Source organism: Balaenoptera musculus, chromosome 11 (assembly GCF_009873245.2).
Source record: "Balaenoptera musculus isolate JJ_BM4_2016_0621 chromosome 11, mBalMus1.pri.v3, whole genome shotgun sequence".
Taxonomy (NCBI): Eukaryota; Metazoa; Chordata; class Mammalia; order Artiodactyla; family Balaenopteridae; genus Balaenoptera; species Balaenoptera musculus.
The window spans coordinates 89958501-89975245 of NC_045795.1; positions in this window are offsets into that span (position 1 = coordinate 89958501).

The following is a 16745-nucleotide window of genomic DNA, read 5'->3' on the forward strand; positions in this document are numbered from 1 at the left end:
TTTTCTCTGGGTATATGCCCAGTAGTGGGATTGCTAGGTCATATGGTAATTCTATTTTTAGTCTTTTAAGGAACCTCCATGCTGTTCTCCATAGTGGCTGTATCAATTTACATTCCCACCAACAGTGCAAGAGGGTTCCCTTTTCTCCACACCCTCTCCAGCATTTGTTGTTTGTAGATTTTCTCATGATGCCCATTCTAACTGGCATGAGGTGATACCTCATTGTAGTTTTCATTTGCATTTCTCTAATAATTAATGATGTTGAGCAGCTTTTCATGTGCCTCTTGGCCATCTGTATGTCTTCTTTGGAGAAATGTCTATTTAGGTCTTCTGACCATTTTTTGATTAGGTTGTTTGTTTTTTTTTTAATATTGAGCTGCATGAGCTATTTATATGTTTTGGAGATTAATCCTCTATCCATTGATTCATTTGCAAATGTTTTCTCCCATTCTGATGGTTGTCTTTTCGTCTTGTTTATAGTCTCCTTTGCTGTGCAAAAGCTTGTAAGTTTCATTAGGTCCCATTTGTTTATTTTTGTTTTTATTTCCATTACTCTAGGAGGTGGGTCAAAAAAGTTCTTGCTGTGATTTATGTCAAAGAGTGTTCTTCCTATGTTTTCCTCTAAGGGTTTTATAGTGTCCGGTCTTACATTTAGGTCTTTAATCCATTTTGAGCTTATTTTTGTGTACGGTGTTAGGGAGTGTTCTACTTTAATTCTTTTACATGTAGCTGCCCAGTTTTCCCAGCACCACTTATTGAAGTGGTATATCCTTGTATAGACTTGCCTCCTTTGTCATAGATTAGTTGACCATAGGTGCGTGGGTTTATCTCTTGGCTTTCTATCCTGTTCCATTGATCTATATTTCTGTTTTTGTGCCAGTACCATACTCTCTTGATTACTGTAGCTTTGTAGTGTAGTCTGAAGTCAGAGAGTCTGATTCCTCCAGCTCCATTTTTTCCCCTCAAGATTGCTTTGGCTATTTGGGGTCTTTTGTGTCTCCATACAAATTTTAAGATGTTTTGTTCTAGTTCTGTAAAAAATGCCACTGGTAGTTTGATAGGGATTACACTGAATCTGTAGATTGCTTTGGTTAATATAGTCATTTTCACAATATTGATTCTTCCAATCCAAGAACATGGTATATCTCTCCACCGACAAACAAAAGTCCAGGACCAGATGGCTCCACAAGTTCATTGACTTCTACCTATCCAGAAGGTGCCTCTGGCTACGAAGGCCAAAAAATCTATTGCTGCAAAGAGGCTGTGGGGAAATTAGTTAAGTCTTCTAAGTCCTTCAACAACTTCCATGCTGTTCCTGAGCACGTGGGAACTCATTTACTGTTCCTGTTCAATTCTGGAGACCTGGGAAACTTTGTAAGGGGTGCAGGGCCCATTGTCCTAGAGACGTAGATAGAATCATTTCTCGTCTACTATTCTAATGACACACTGGAAATGAAGGAAATTTAGAATATTTATGCTACCATAGGGTCTGCTTGGGGATTCCTTTGCAAACTCCAAGTCTATCTGATGTTTCTTTCATCTCTTTTTATCACTGCTCCCCCCCACCCCCACCAAGAAGAGGGCTAAGAGAAACTGAGCTTCAGTGGCCCTTCCCTGGGGACCCACCACTAAACAGTATTCACTTCATATTTACTCTCATTCCAGCCCTTGGAATATACATAATCTATAGCGGGTGGTGGGAGGTATGGAGAAAACAGAAGGTTCTTATTGCTAATGTATAATTTCAGAAATTTTTCTTGTGCCTTCTCCTCCCTCTGGGTCTAGGCTAGATCTTTGATCCTGCTGTTCATAGAGTCAGTTTGGTCATCTGTTCTCTGGGTCATCCCTCCTGCCAGGCAATGAATGTGAAGCTCATTCGCTATTGTACCTGGATAGCGAAAAACGAGTAGGCTAAAAATTCTTAGGGTTATATACTGAAAAATTCTTTTTCCAACACATAGTATTTGATAAACATAGAAAAAAAAGTCTGATTATGCCAAGAGTTTGTCCCACTATAAACAAATACACATGTTAGAAACAAAAAACAAAAACATTTTTAATAGGAATGGCTTAGTATCAAGAAATCTAGCTAATAATTCTTTAAATAACATCTAATAATTAAAAGAGTGTGGGGATAGTGGAGAGATGTAAAATAGAAAAGAAGGATGGAAAAATAGACCAGATGAATCTAATGGAGAGCCAAGAAAAATGTGCTGAACATATGGGAATTTAGGATAACACAAATCTGACATGTTTTTAAAAAGTTGTAAAAGAATAAATGATGCTGGGACAATTAGCTATTCGTGTGGAAAGAAAAAAAAAACTGCATCTCTGTTACTCAATACACAAATATAGATTCTGGACAGATTAAAGGTCTAAATGTCAAAAAGCTAAGCTTCAAAACTTTCCAAAGAGAATGTAAAAAATATTTACAATGGGCAAAAGATGAGAAATTTGACTACCTTAAAATTAAAGATACCATAAACAGAGTAAGTATAAACTACATACTAGAGGAAATATTTATAATGTAAATATCCAAGAAATAACTTATATCAAGAATAAATAGTGAACAAAACAATTGAAAAAACAGATGACCCAATAGAAAAATAAGCAAAGGATAGTTTATGAAAAAGTAAAGCCAAATCACCCACCGACATATCAAAAAAGATAAATATCCTCAAAAATATCGAAGGAAGCCAAACTAAAATTATTAAGAGATACCATTGGCATAATTTCAGTGTCTGACCAGGACAGTAGTTAGTGAATATGCAAGAAAGAGGACAACTCTTAAGCTTTTACAGTGAGAGTGGCAACTGATACAGCTAATTTAGAGAATAATTTAATGATACCTCGTGAATTTTAAGATGCACTGATACTACAACCCAGAAAGTGTGTGTTTAGGTCTTTACCCTGGAGCAAGCCTTTCATGAGTACTTGAGGCAACATGAACAAAGATTTTCATTTTGTCCTCCTTTGTGATAGCAATTTACACTACCTGAATGTCTGTCAACAAAAGATGAGTGAATAAAATACCATTTAATCATACTATTGAAAAATATACATAAATTAAAATCAATGAGCAAGAATTACATGAGTTAAAATGGGGAGATCTCAAAAATATGAGAAGGGGGAAATGAAGTTATAAAATAATGTGTTCAGTAAGATGCTAGTTTTGTAAACTTAAAAAATACACAAAACAATAGCATATATTGATTATGGACATATATATATATGTACAAAAGTTACCAAAACACATATGAGGATGCTATACACCAAGCATCAGATTCTGAGGTTTCTGCCAGTCCTTGTTCTCTATGAACAGGTCTGTTCTGAGATAGTCCAGAGAGAGAGCCTTAACAGAGGTGATGGCTGGGGGCAGCATAGAGAGAGATGGGTAAGAAGCCATGGGTCTGAAGTTTTAGTGAATCTATAATGCTTTATTTCTCTTTAAGCACAGAGAAATCTGATGCAAATATAGAAGAATATTAACACATGTCAAATCTGGACACTGGATAACTTGATATATTTTTATTTAAACAAAAGTTTAATAGTGCTTACTATATGCCAGGCACTGATTAGAACAGTTAACTTATATTAACTCAGTCATTAATTTTTTTGTGTATGTTTGAAATATCCCATATTTAAACATTTTAATAAATTTTTTAAGTCTAGAAGGACAAACTTAACGTGATTTCAAAAAATGGGAAGAAATTTGAGGGTGGGAAGAAAAGATTTTTATTTTCTATTCCTCTGTTCTTTTTTAATTGTTACGACTAGCTTACATTTCTTTGTAGTTTTTTTTAAAAAAGCCAAAAATTAATGTAATTACAATTATGATAAGTATTATTGAGTGTCTGAGCATTAAAATAGAGACAAAAAGCGTATTTTGTAAGAAAACCAAAAAGAACAAGAGCATGGTCAGAACTTATTTGTCCAAAAGAAAGTATGGAATTGCAAGAGTAGTTCAAAAAAGCAGATGGATGATCACATGGTATCATAAGTGGTTGTGAAATATAGATAAGTCCACATTTCATAAAAGGTTGGCTTGTCATTTGAGTTGTATTCATGACCAAAAAGAAAGAAGAGTCTTTAAGCAGAATGTCTGCTTGACAAGAAATAGAGACTAGAAATTTCTAGAGGGCAAGAAGGATAGAAGTAAGTTAATGGAGCAATCTTTGATATTTTGCCAAGCAGCTCGAAATAGGTCCAGTGGGACTGCAGCATGGGACTCCAGCTGTACTGGAAGCCTAGATTGTCTTGGCTTCTGGAATTCGTCCTAAATGATATGATCATCAAGGAAAATAATTGACAAAATCTTTATTCCCAGCTCTGTTGTGATGATACGTGGACTCCCACTGAGCCAACGTGAAGTGAAAACTCAGAGAAGGAAATCTGTTAGCATCAAATAAGCGATAAAGCAGTCAGACTTACTGATAATGTGTGAGCATGTCTAACACATTCCATCTTAATGAGGCGATCTTAGTTAATGCATTAATTACTCCTCTTAGGTTTTGTGTTGTAATGATAACAATATCCCCCATAGGAATGTTTCTCTTGGTCCACGTAGGGTGTTTCGCCGATAAAATCAAAAGCAATCAAAGCAACCTTCTCAGACCATCAAGAGACACACACTATTTATGTGATTTCAATTCAAGTGATATTTTCAAAGGTCTTTTCTCAAATTTGTATTAGTCACTGAAGATGAATTGTAGGCTTAATTATCAGTGCTATTGTGTACGGTATTGCTAATAATCTGCACAATATCCATCCTTCTTTCCTCCATGCTAACAAAACCCACTTTTATTCAGGTATTTGTCTCTTACCCACATAGCCCATGTGCTTCAGGGCAACTGATACCTGCTATAATCGTACCCTCACTTGCCATCCTTCTCGGTTTCATGTGCAGGCTTTTTTGGTCTGAGAGCATGCTAATTATTTGTCTGTAGACCCTTAGCCCAGAATCATTCTTGCAAATGACTTTTCTTAGACTATCATGCAGATGGGTATTGCCGGTGTGAGCCACCAGATGGGAAATAAGGAGTAAGAAGAGCAAAGCTGTTGTCTTTCTGCTTCTGGCAAAGAGAACCTGCAGGTGACAATGGGTTCTAGCAAAGGGAGTGGAGCAGAGGTCTCTTGGGTTGTTCTTACCCAGTGACAGGCAAGTCTATCAGGAGCAGCACTGGGTTACACTGCTCTCCCCACTTTTTGTTCTCCAGGTATAGAGGCAATGGTGGCTTCTTGCAGTAACGGATCTCTGGATCACTTCCCTGACCCCATTGCTCACTCTGCCCTTGTAATAGCTTCATTACCAGCAACCTGTATTTCTTTTTTCTCTTGGGCACTGATAGATGCTAAGAGTAATTCCACCCTACTGCCAGTGATAGGCTCAAGCATGAACATATATTGTGCAATTTGTGCCAGTGAGAGTACAGGAAACATTTGCTGTTTGTTTGGAGTAATTTTTCTTCTGTTTTCTGGAATGGTTTCTTTCCAGTAGCTTCTGTTTCTCATGCTTTATCTAAACACAGTCATGTGCTCAAATCCTATAGTCATTTCACTGCCTTCCTGACAACTGAGTCCACACACAGAGGAAAGCGGTTTTCAGAGAACTCCAGAGAAAGAACACCTGAGCAAGGTCATTCTGATATGCTCCCTACTTCTAGACTCCAAGTTATGGGAAGCCATAAATATCCTTATTTTCCAAGTCAGTATGAGATGGGGTTTCTGTTATTTTCTGCTAGCTAATACAGCCCTAATCTGCTAGAACGTTTGTGAAGAAATTTCTGGATCTAGATGGCTCAATAGACTAACATGTTGAATTGCTCTACAAGTCTTATAGCAAAGACACAAGCATAGTCTGTGTGCTCCACCTCAGGGTATTTAGAGACTATGGATACATTTGGGGCTTCTTCAGGAGTTCACTTGAATTCTAAAAATTTTTCATATAGAAGAGACCTTGAGAAAACGTAATCGACTATGTTTGAATGTTCAGGATAGCTGATGCCAGATAGTCAATCTTTTAGGTAAAGAAGACTGCTCTAGAATTTCGGATTAAGTGCCTCAGGAAATGTCTTAGACACTTAATAGTCAAAACCCTGAGGAATTTGGGACACAGGCTTTTTTGTTGGTCTATTCATTGTGAATTTTGAGAATTTAAAACCCAAGTTTTTCTGCTTCTAACCCTGAAGCTTATCACATTAATGGCTAGACTTTCTTCCCAGGCACACTTCAAAGTCCAAGGTTACTATTCTACTCTATTCCTCTCTCTGAAGCATCACCTTGATTCTATCAGTCAGTAATGCTCTTGATTCACTTTCTGTATCTACTTCCATTCAGTCACTTCCATTCCAGCCATCAGCTTTTTGATAGAAAACTTCATCTCACCCTCCAACTAACCCTTTTCCTAATTCATGTTGGGCTTGATGATATGCCAACATAGCTCAGGTCATATGTTCATCACCTCCCCCACTGACTTTGAATCAAGTTCAAGTAAAAACCAATTTATAATCAAAAGGCAACTTGCCTTTCCAGTTTCCTCTCTCTCTTTTCCTGACCTCTCCTCCAGTTATAATCCCTACACCCTATATTTAACTGGAGGTATACTCATTTTTACTCACGTAACACAATTACATTCATATCTCTGTGCCAAGTCTAATGCTGTTCTGTTTTTCTGGAAATCTCGCTTTACTACACCAAATGAAATCTTGCTCATGTATGCATTCAAAATAAATGTATTGAAAACTCTCTGTCTTGAACACAGTTCAAGGCATTGGGCAGTCAAAATGGTGCCTGTAAAGATGTAACTCCATGAGGAATATATAAATGTATATAATTAAATAAAATATAATATACTAAGTACTGTAACAGAATTGTATTAGAATTTCTATGGGAGCATGGACGAGATTGCAATTTGTCTTTCAAAATGAAATCTAAATACTACTGATCCTTTGAAGTATGTAATCTAAACCTCAGTCAGAATCAATCACTCCTGCTTCTGCATTCTTATAGCATTTGCCCCACTATGCTATAGTTTTTAGGAGTAAATACTACCTCTAAGGATCAGTTTCTTCATCTGAGAATGAAGATTAGAATAGTATATACCTGATAAATGTGTTGTGAGGATGAAATGAAACAATCCATCAAGTGTTGGAGAGGAAGTGGAGAAAAGAGAACCCTTATACACTGTTGCTGGGAATGTCAATTGGTGCTGCCACTATGGAAGATAGTAAGGAAGTTCCTCAAAAAATTAGAAGTAGAACTATCATATGATCCAGGTATTCTACTTCTGGGCATTTATCCAAAGACTATGAAAATACTAATTTGAAAACATACATGCATCCCTATGTCCATTGCAGCATTTTTAAAAATAGCCAAGATCTGAAAACAATCTAACTGTTCATCAGTGGATGAATGGATAAAGAAAATGTGATATATATATATATAGAGAGAGAGAGAGAGAGAGAGAGAGATACATAATAGAATACTATTGAGTCTTTAAAAAGAAGGGCATCTTGCCATTTGTGACAACACGGATAGACCTTGAAGGTATTACACTAAGTGAAATAAGTCAGAAAAAGACAAATACCGTACGATTTCACTTATATGTAAAACCTAAAAAACACAACAAACAAACAAAACACACTCATAGACACAGAGAACAGATTGGTGTTTACCAGAGGAGAAGGGGATTGGGTGTCAGGTGAAATGAGTCAGGGGGTCAATTGTATAGTGATGATGGTAACTAGACTTATTGTAGTGATCACTCTGTAATGTGTACAAAAATCAGAGTATTATGTTGTACATCTGAAACTAACATAATCTTATATACCAATTTTACCTCGATTAAAAAAAACACCAAAAATGCTTTAAATAGCATTCAGCAAATTGTTAAGTAAATGTTCAATACACCTTTGATAACATTATCTATCAGTCTATATCATTAATTTCTTAAAGTTAGGGAGTATATCATAATCATTTTGTATTCCCATCCTTATCCTAGAACCCACAGGGAATAGTTTGAATAAAAGAATAAATGAGTGAACAAATGAATGAATGAATGAATGAATGAGTCATTTTGTAATGTACACAGAGCAAGCCTTCTAAAACTGATCCAGCTACACTGTTCTGTGTCCAAATTATTGACATTTTATTTTGGCATGAGAGTTCTTTTCCCGTTAGTCAACTCTTGCAGTAGAAAATGACTCTGACTTTAGGGATTGCTTATGGGGAGAATGTTAACAGACCTTTCAGTAGCTGCAGTTTCCTTGCTGCCCATTGATGGATCAAGAGCTAATTCCCAAACTACTTTCAAGCCAAACTGGTAAGTACACAATATTTACTCAAGCGACACTAAGCCATTTGGCATGATTTCAACAGGAAAAAAAAAGGGTACTTTGAGGAAGAACTTCTGCTATAAATAGGATTTGCTCATAATTGTATGGGCAATGCTTCTGTTCATCTCCTGACATAGAGGCTAGGAAACAGTTCTTTAGAACGAGCTCTGTTTAATATTTTGCTTATTCTTTCTGCTGTTCTCATTGCAGATCTGAATGACAGTGTAATCAGGCAGAACTAAAGTATAATTCCAGCCAGGAAGGGACAGAGGCGATTATGCTCCATAGATAAAGCAAATGAATTCTAGTTCATCCAGGGGAAAAAATGTTCAGGCTACAAGACAATGGCCACTTTTTTTTCAAACAAGTGGAAGGTTTATCAGTGACAAATGCTTGCTTAGGTTTATTTTCTGAATCCATTTTCCTACATTCATAAAGGAGAAATGCTGAGAAATGGAATTCTCATATTCTGTTCCTAATGGTCTTCCAAGATGATTCCATCTTCTAAAATCCATTCCTCTGGTTGGTGGAAAACATTTACCTCTCTTAGGCACCTGAGTGAGACAGCAGTTTCTTTTGCATGTTGTGGGAACAGAGAAATGGTTTTAAATTATAGTTTTTTTAATTTCAAGTGGAATTTGTTTTGAAACTTAGTAAATGCCTTAATTCTTTTTGTTTATGGGTCACACCACTTTCATTCCACTGGTGCAGGTACCCAGTGAAAGGACACTTGTCCAAAATAGCCATTGCACTGAAACCCAAAGAACTGGAGTGAGGGCCTGGAAGTGGGAGGTGACATGCTCTGGCCTCAACTCTAAGAAATGGAGATGAGAACAAAGAGCCTGGGAGCAGGCTGTGGAAGGGGTGTTGGGAAGGATTACATTATACGTTTACTCCAGTCACATACTAAGAGCTCATAAATGTTTATGACAAGCCGAAATAAACGATGGTTAACTGCTTAAGGCTCTCAGACTAGACCCTGCCTTAGTATAGTAATCAATATATTATTTGAGAGCTGCCTAGCCATGGACATGATCTTTCTTTTAAATTTCATTTTATTTTTTGTTCTTATTCTATTTGTACATATTTCAGGGTGTATTTCGTTTTTAAATTAATTTTTATGGAATATAGTTGATTTACAATGTTGTGCTAGTTTCTGCTGTACAGCAAAGTGAATCAGTTATACATATACATATATCCACTCTTTTTTTACATTCTAATCCCATATAGGTCATTACAGAGTATTGAGTAGAGTTTCCTGTGCTATACGGTAGGTTCAGATAAGGACACTTTTAAAACTTAGACATAATAGTATTGTCCAACCTAAATGAAATGACAATATTTCATGAATAACTTCAAATAGCTAGTCAGTGTTCAGATTTTTCCCATTGTCTAGTAATTTTCTAAAAATGTGTTTGAATCAGGATACAAATAATCTCCTATCTGTTGTGATTAGTTAATACAACTTTACCATGTCTTTTAACCTATAAATTACTTCTCCCTTTGCTTTCTTGCAAAAGATCTTGATCGTTGTTCCTGAACCAAAGCACACTCCCTGCACATAGTAAGGATTAATAACTGTTTATAGAATAAACGATAAAGGACTCAGAAAAAATATCCTCCACAGCCCTGGCTCGTGTTTGGAATATAATTCTTTCCAGAATGCATGCCTTTTTGTTTTTTCCTTTCACTTTCCTGCAGCCTCTCATTCAGCTCTTTTCTAAAATTAATTTTTTATTATTTTTCTGTGATGGAAATTGATTATACAAAGAAATAGAAAGATATCCCATGTCCATGAACTGGAAGAATTAATATTGTTAAAATGTCCAAACTATCCAAAACAATCTACAGATCTAATGCAACCCCTATCAAAATACCCATGGCGGGCTTCCCTGGTGGCGCAGTGGTTGAGAGTCTGCCTGCTAATGCAGGGGACACGGGTTCGAGCCCTGGTCTGGGAGGATCCCACGTGCCGCGGAGCGGCTGGGCCCGTGGGCCACAACTGCTGAGCCTGCGCGTCTGGAGCCTGTGCCCCGCAGCGGGAGGGGCCGCGATAGTGAGAGGCCCGCGCACCGTGATGAAGAGCGGCCCCCACACCGCGATGAGGAGTGGCCCCTGCTTGCCGCAACTAGAGAAAGCCCTCGCACGAAAAAAAAAACTAAGAGACCCAACACAGCCATAAATAAATGAATAAATAAATTAATTTAAAAAAAAATGTGTGTATGAAAAAAAAAAAAATACCCATGGCATTTTTCACAGAACTAGAACAAATAATCCTAAAATTTATATGGAACCACAAAAGATCCCAAATAGCCAAAGTAATCTTGAGAAAGAAGAACAGAACTGGAAATATCATGCTCCCTGACTTCAGGCTATACTACAAAGGTACATTAATCAAAGCAGTATGGTGCTGGCACAAAAACAGACATATAGATCAATGGAATGGAATAGAGAGCTCATTCAACTCTCTTATTCAGTTCCACGTGCTGAGGAGGCAAAAGAGTCCCCTTCATGTGTGCTCACCATAGAGAATGTGAATCCCTTCTCTATGCTCCTTTCAAGTCTCTCAACTTCTCATAATTTACTGAAAAACCACTTTGCGTTTTCCTCCCCAAATGAGGACACTGTAGCAAGTTGAAGTAACCATTCTTTTGTTTGTTTGTTTGTTTGTTTAAAAAACAACTTCACATTTTACTCTAAGGAATATGGTCATTTGTTGAGTTGAAGGCATGAAGTACAAGAGCTGCTCTGACACAGACTCTGAGCAGAATCCCCTCCCGTGTGCACTTTTAACAACTCCCTCATCATTTTGTACGCAAGACATTTCACCCATCAGAGCTGAAGGCGCTTAACAACACTGGTAACTTTAAAATTTCTGCAGAAAAGGCCTACGTAGGCAAAGTATAAGATTTTTACTAAATTGGTATGCACGCAAAAAAGGTGTCCAGGAGGCAACCTGCCACTGTTGACTACAAATCACTACATGTAAGAAAGTTCCTCCAAAGGAGAATGAACTTACTGAGTTAGGAGCACGCTTAACACGTAACCAACCTTGAGTTAGAAAAGCCACTCTTTGGAAGGCACAGTTTGTTTCCAGATCGACCGTGGAAATCTAGATCTGTCTTCCGGGCCCCATGTGGCAAGAAGGACAACCCGGGCTGGGCACCCCCGTGTTTCCCTGACACGTGCGTCCAGAGAGCAGAGAGTTTTCCTCTGCCCACAGTCACCACGTGCAGGTCCTGGAGGCTCCTCTGGTCCTCCTTTGTTCTCTGAGACTGCAAGCGGCTCTGCTGTGTCAAGCAGCAGCCACCGGCCCTCGGTGGGCGCAGGAGCAGGTGGGGACCCGGCAGAGCTGCCGCCCAGCAAGAGGCTGAGACAGGCCCTCGGCCCAGGCCTTAGAATGAGGAACGTGAACAAGAACAGAACCAAATATACCAGGAGACATGGGCGAGGGAAACGTTTCTAGAAGATTGAGGGCAACTCTCCCTCAACAACTTGGGGTAAAAAGGTGGGGTGGTTGTGGTGATCAGCTTTATCAATCCAACAAAAGACACAAAATAAGGTGTGCTACTTTGCTTCGAGTCAGTTAAATCACTAACCCCGTTATGAGAGAGGAGGGCAGCAGACCGTGTTTGGCAGTGGCCTTTGCGTGCATTTATTTGAACGCAGAAGCTCAGGTCTAGGTGTGCTGACTAATCTCCACGTGTCTACGCCTGAGGACGAGGAGCAGGAACAGTTATCACGACACCCGCGGAGAAAGGCGTCAGGGAGGAAAACCCGGGAACGATGCCGGGTGGACAGGCACCCCCGGGCTGCCCTGCGTCCTGGCGTCACGCTTCGGAGCAGCCTTTTTGCTGGAGGCCCTGTGAACTCGTTCGTGTGGGCTGGGTGGACGTTTAAAGTTTTTCCTTTTTCCAGTTGCCAGGAGAACAACCATCATGGGCTCCTTATAAGCAGATGTGGGTCTGATTACCTTCCACAGCGTCCGCATGCCCTGCGACATTCCCAGTGACCTGGGTCAGACTTGCGGGGCGGCTGGAATATGACAGAAAGTTGTGTCTGCCCACGGAGGCTGTCAGCGTTTTTAGGAAAGTCAGGCATTACGGGATGGAACTTTTATATTTGAATTGCTCCGTGAACGCTGCTGCAAAGACTTTCCTTTGTGTTAAGGAACTCTGTTTATATTCTACTGAACCAAAGTGGTGAAGGTCACCGTGCCGGGTCCAGGCTTCAAGGTGAAAGACACTGTGCTTTTAAAGTTTCCGACCTAACCTGTCTTATTCAAATCAGTCCCTTTCACCATCTTCAAAATATTTTAATTAATTTGCTTTTAAAAAGACCGGGACCTTGTGGCTTCAGTTATTTTGTTGGAGGTACCAACACAAAGAAATTCCTTTACAGAAATCAATTTTAATTAGTACTTTTAAATTATAGTACTTTTTTTGTAAAATGAAAAGAGAGAACAAGCTAGGCCAGGTAGAATGATAACTTCTGGGATTTTTTTAAAGCCAAATCCTTCTATGCACTGTCAGCGCCATTTGTGATGTTCCAGTCCTAAAACTGGGGCCAGAGAAACAAATGATGGGTCAAAGCATGTCGCCAGCAGCGCAGAAGAGTGGGTGGGAATCCTGGATGGGCCAGGGGACCCCAAGAACCGAGTAAACACTGTTGCATGGGGGGCCTAGTCCAGGAGACCTGTGGGTGGAGAGCTTGGTGAAGCACGGCTGTGTGATGCTCCTCTCCCGCACTCTGCAGGCCCCAGGGAGCCCCCAGCCAGGGCAGGCATGTTCCTGACCCCGTGCAGGGGCAGCGAGGCTCACCCAGCTCCCTATGTGTTTCCAGGCGTCACAGTGAGCAGGGCTGGTCTGAACCCCCTCCTACTATTCTTAATTGATCCCCCTATCTCCAATTCCTAAAACCTTTTCCCTCACTCAGTACACTCACTGAACATCTATTATTGCTGATTAAATTCATAACTAGTGTCAGTCCTTATGGAAGATCTGAAGATTAAAGACAAAAGGCCATAGAAATAATTGACCAAGGTTAGCATTTTTTCTCACATGTAGTTTCTAGTTTTCACCAAATAAGCGATGCTTATTTGAACCACCATGTACTTTCAGTTAAGAATGGCTGTGATTTCTTTTGGATCTATGTGCATGCAACAGCTTTCTAGTGCTTTTTAATTAACTAACTCCAATTTTACCTTTTGCACAAAGGATAGTACTATGGAATGTGGAGCAAAACGTGTTCCCAGAGTGAGTATCAGCACCAGTGTCTCAGAGGAGAGGGCTGAGTACAACTGCAATTCTAAATTGCAGAACTGTGCAGGAATAAAAATAAATTTGCAATCTGAGAAGAAAGACTACGAGTCCATTTCTGATCAATAGTGAAGAGCTCTGCCAAAGCGTGGCTAAGGAGTCAAGTTACTGTTTTTAAACATATCCTATCTCTCCAGTTGTTGCTCTCAGTGAGAGCCTGGTGCTGGAGACACAGCGGTGCAAAATAGGACATATTTTAAAGTGACAGAGCAATCTTCCATGGACCTCCCTTACTTCAGCTGCAAACTCCCATCCCAACTGAAGTCAGATCAATTTAAAAACTCCAAATAGTACTTTAACTTTCTCACCTGAGCCTCTGAGATAGACACTTATATCCCAATTAATATTTAGATTTCTGAAAAACTAAGGGTTCAGAGCACAACCTTTATTTCTTGTCAGCAGGCGCAAAGAGTGAAAATAGAGATAGATTAACCTTCCAGATGAGAACAATGGGGTAATGCAGACTCTAGCAAATGCAGAGCTAAAAATTAAGTGCTTGAGCTCCTCAGAGATGGCTGGCATAAAATGAACTGGGATTCAGCCGAGGAAAATAAATACTAATGGACTTGAGCAAGAAGGATTAGTGAAAAAAAAACAAGTGTTCAGTGATAAGAGGGTAACTGAAAAAGGGATGACCTAAAATCCCCTTTGGATACTAACAGTTATGAACCATTTGTTGATCTTTCTTCTATTTTTCCTTGCAAATATCTATTTTGCCTCTCATCCCTGATTTTCAGAATTACATTTTAGCCTATGATGTGGAAATATTCATGGTCATATTGAATATATGAGTATTAACTCATCACCTTCCAATTCCTCAAATACCATTTATAATACAAAATGCAAAATGAATAGAATTAGATTCTTGTTGATCCAATCTAGTTGTAGAGGAGATAGCTTGGTTAATAAATTTACCTCATTTATACTATATTGGGATGAATAATTTTTCCAGAATTAGAATACAATTTTAAAATTACTCTGGAAATTAAGGCATGTGTTACTGGTCGCTTAAAAACCATTTTAAATCAGTTCTATAGCATTTAGAGTAATGGTTGTCGCAGATGCTCTCAGGGCATCTCCCGTGTCTTTTGACTCTACTGGAGGTATAGGTGAAGTCCCTACACCACGTAACATTTTCCATATCTCTGCCAAAAATCACCTGGTCCCCTCAGAGCAGGACAAAAAAGCCAGAGGCCTAATGTCCCCAGGAGTGACCATCAACCAGAGATAGATGGAAAGTTGTGGACAAACACCCCAGCGTCCATGCCTTTCAGTGGGACAATTCTTTAGTGTGTTCTACACCATCTATCAGAATGTCCCCAGTGGGACTGGACTGAAATTGCCCACAATATTAATGCACACTGAATGGTTTTCCCCACCTTCATGTCTCTCTTCCCCACTACCTCACTGTACTGTCTGGAATTACCTCGAAATAAACTGCCAGGATCCAAATTCTTGTCTTGAGGTTTGATTTGGGGAGAACTCAAACTTGGATAATGGTTATCCACTGTTTTGATCGAGTCCTATCAGAAATAGTAATTCACTAAGGTTAAACTAGTGCTTCTCTGATGTCATTCAGTCACATAAAAACATCATGATTTTGTCCTGCCAGCATTAGCATCTGTACTATGATTTACTCAATAACCTTTCTAAGTGAGTTTAAAATTGATTCACTTTTTAATCTAGTCTTTACCATGGTAAATCATGCGTGAAATCACATTGTAATTTGATATCAATACATTTTTTTCTAACAGGTAGTTAAAATTACATATTTTATTAAATATTTGCTCATGTGTCATCTAAAATGATGCTACATACCAAGCTTTGCAAAACACTGGGCTACAGCGTAGATAAAAAATATGCATGGTTTTTCTGTCACTGGTCCATGACACCACAGTTGAGAATTGTTAAGGTAAAAATCAGCAGAATTTTTGACTAGACAGCTCCCTTGGGGTGTTTAAGAATTCCGTATTTCTTGTTGGATGATTTTGTCCAGATTGAAAGTGTCCATTTTGAGTTATGAGCACCTACCCAGAAGGAACCCTATCTAGCATTCTTTCATATTAGCATCCAGTTCAATGGCACCTAAAGAGAGAGGTAAATGAGGTGATAATAACAATAATTGGAACTCATTTTATGTCCATGGAATTTCCTTCAGAATGTATAAGATACAGAAAGCAGAGAATGCTGATATTTTGGGTTCATTGTCAAAGGACAAAAAATTTATTCTGTTGCTGTCTAGCAAATGTTTTTTTCATTTATTTGGAAAAAGTGTTCTGTGTCTTAAAAGATATTGGTCCTCAGAACACAACTCCTGACCTAAAACTCATAAATCACTTTTCAAAAGAAAATTAGTATCTCATTTTTTTCTACAGAAGCACTCTAAATTTCTTTTAAGTGGGAAAATTTGATTCTCAGGGATTTAATTGTCATTACTAATTTGTAAACCACATGTTGCTTGTTACTAACAAATACAATCTATCTTATTCATGAGAGTCTGTGGCTCTATTCCTGGAGAGGTGTGTGTGTGTGTGTGTGTGTGTGTGTGTGTGTTAGAGACAGAGAGAGATCTAATAGAATCATCAGCAGCATCCATTGAAGTCACTGTGTGTGCAGACCTACAGAGACATGTGCAGACAGGATATAAAATTGTATAGATTATGAACATCTCTGGTTGATGAAATGGAATTGAAATACATTTTCCCTTTCATATTGGAAGAGGCTTAACATTAAAAAACTAATCTTTTTTGAGATAAAGTTCATTAACACAATGATTATTCATTTGGCTTTTATAATGATATTGCTGCTTAATCATCAGAACATTGCTTCCTGTGCTCTGTGGGAACCAGCGGGAAACATTTGAAGAGCAAGTCTTGCTGCTAATGTGACGGGAGAGGGAATTGTATTCTCACTGCTCTTCATTTCAAAAGTACAGCACGTTTCTGCTCAGAAGTCTAAAACCTCTTGTCCGACAGCATGAGCTTTAAACCCCACATTAAACATAGTATAAAGTTATATAACCCTGAAGGCTAAATCTTTGCCTCAGGTCTGCTGTTTCTCTTTGGATTATACATAAAGTCTTTCCAGGGGGGAT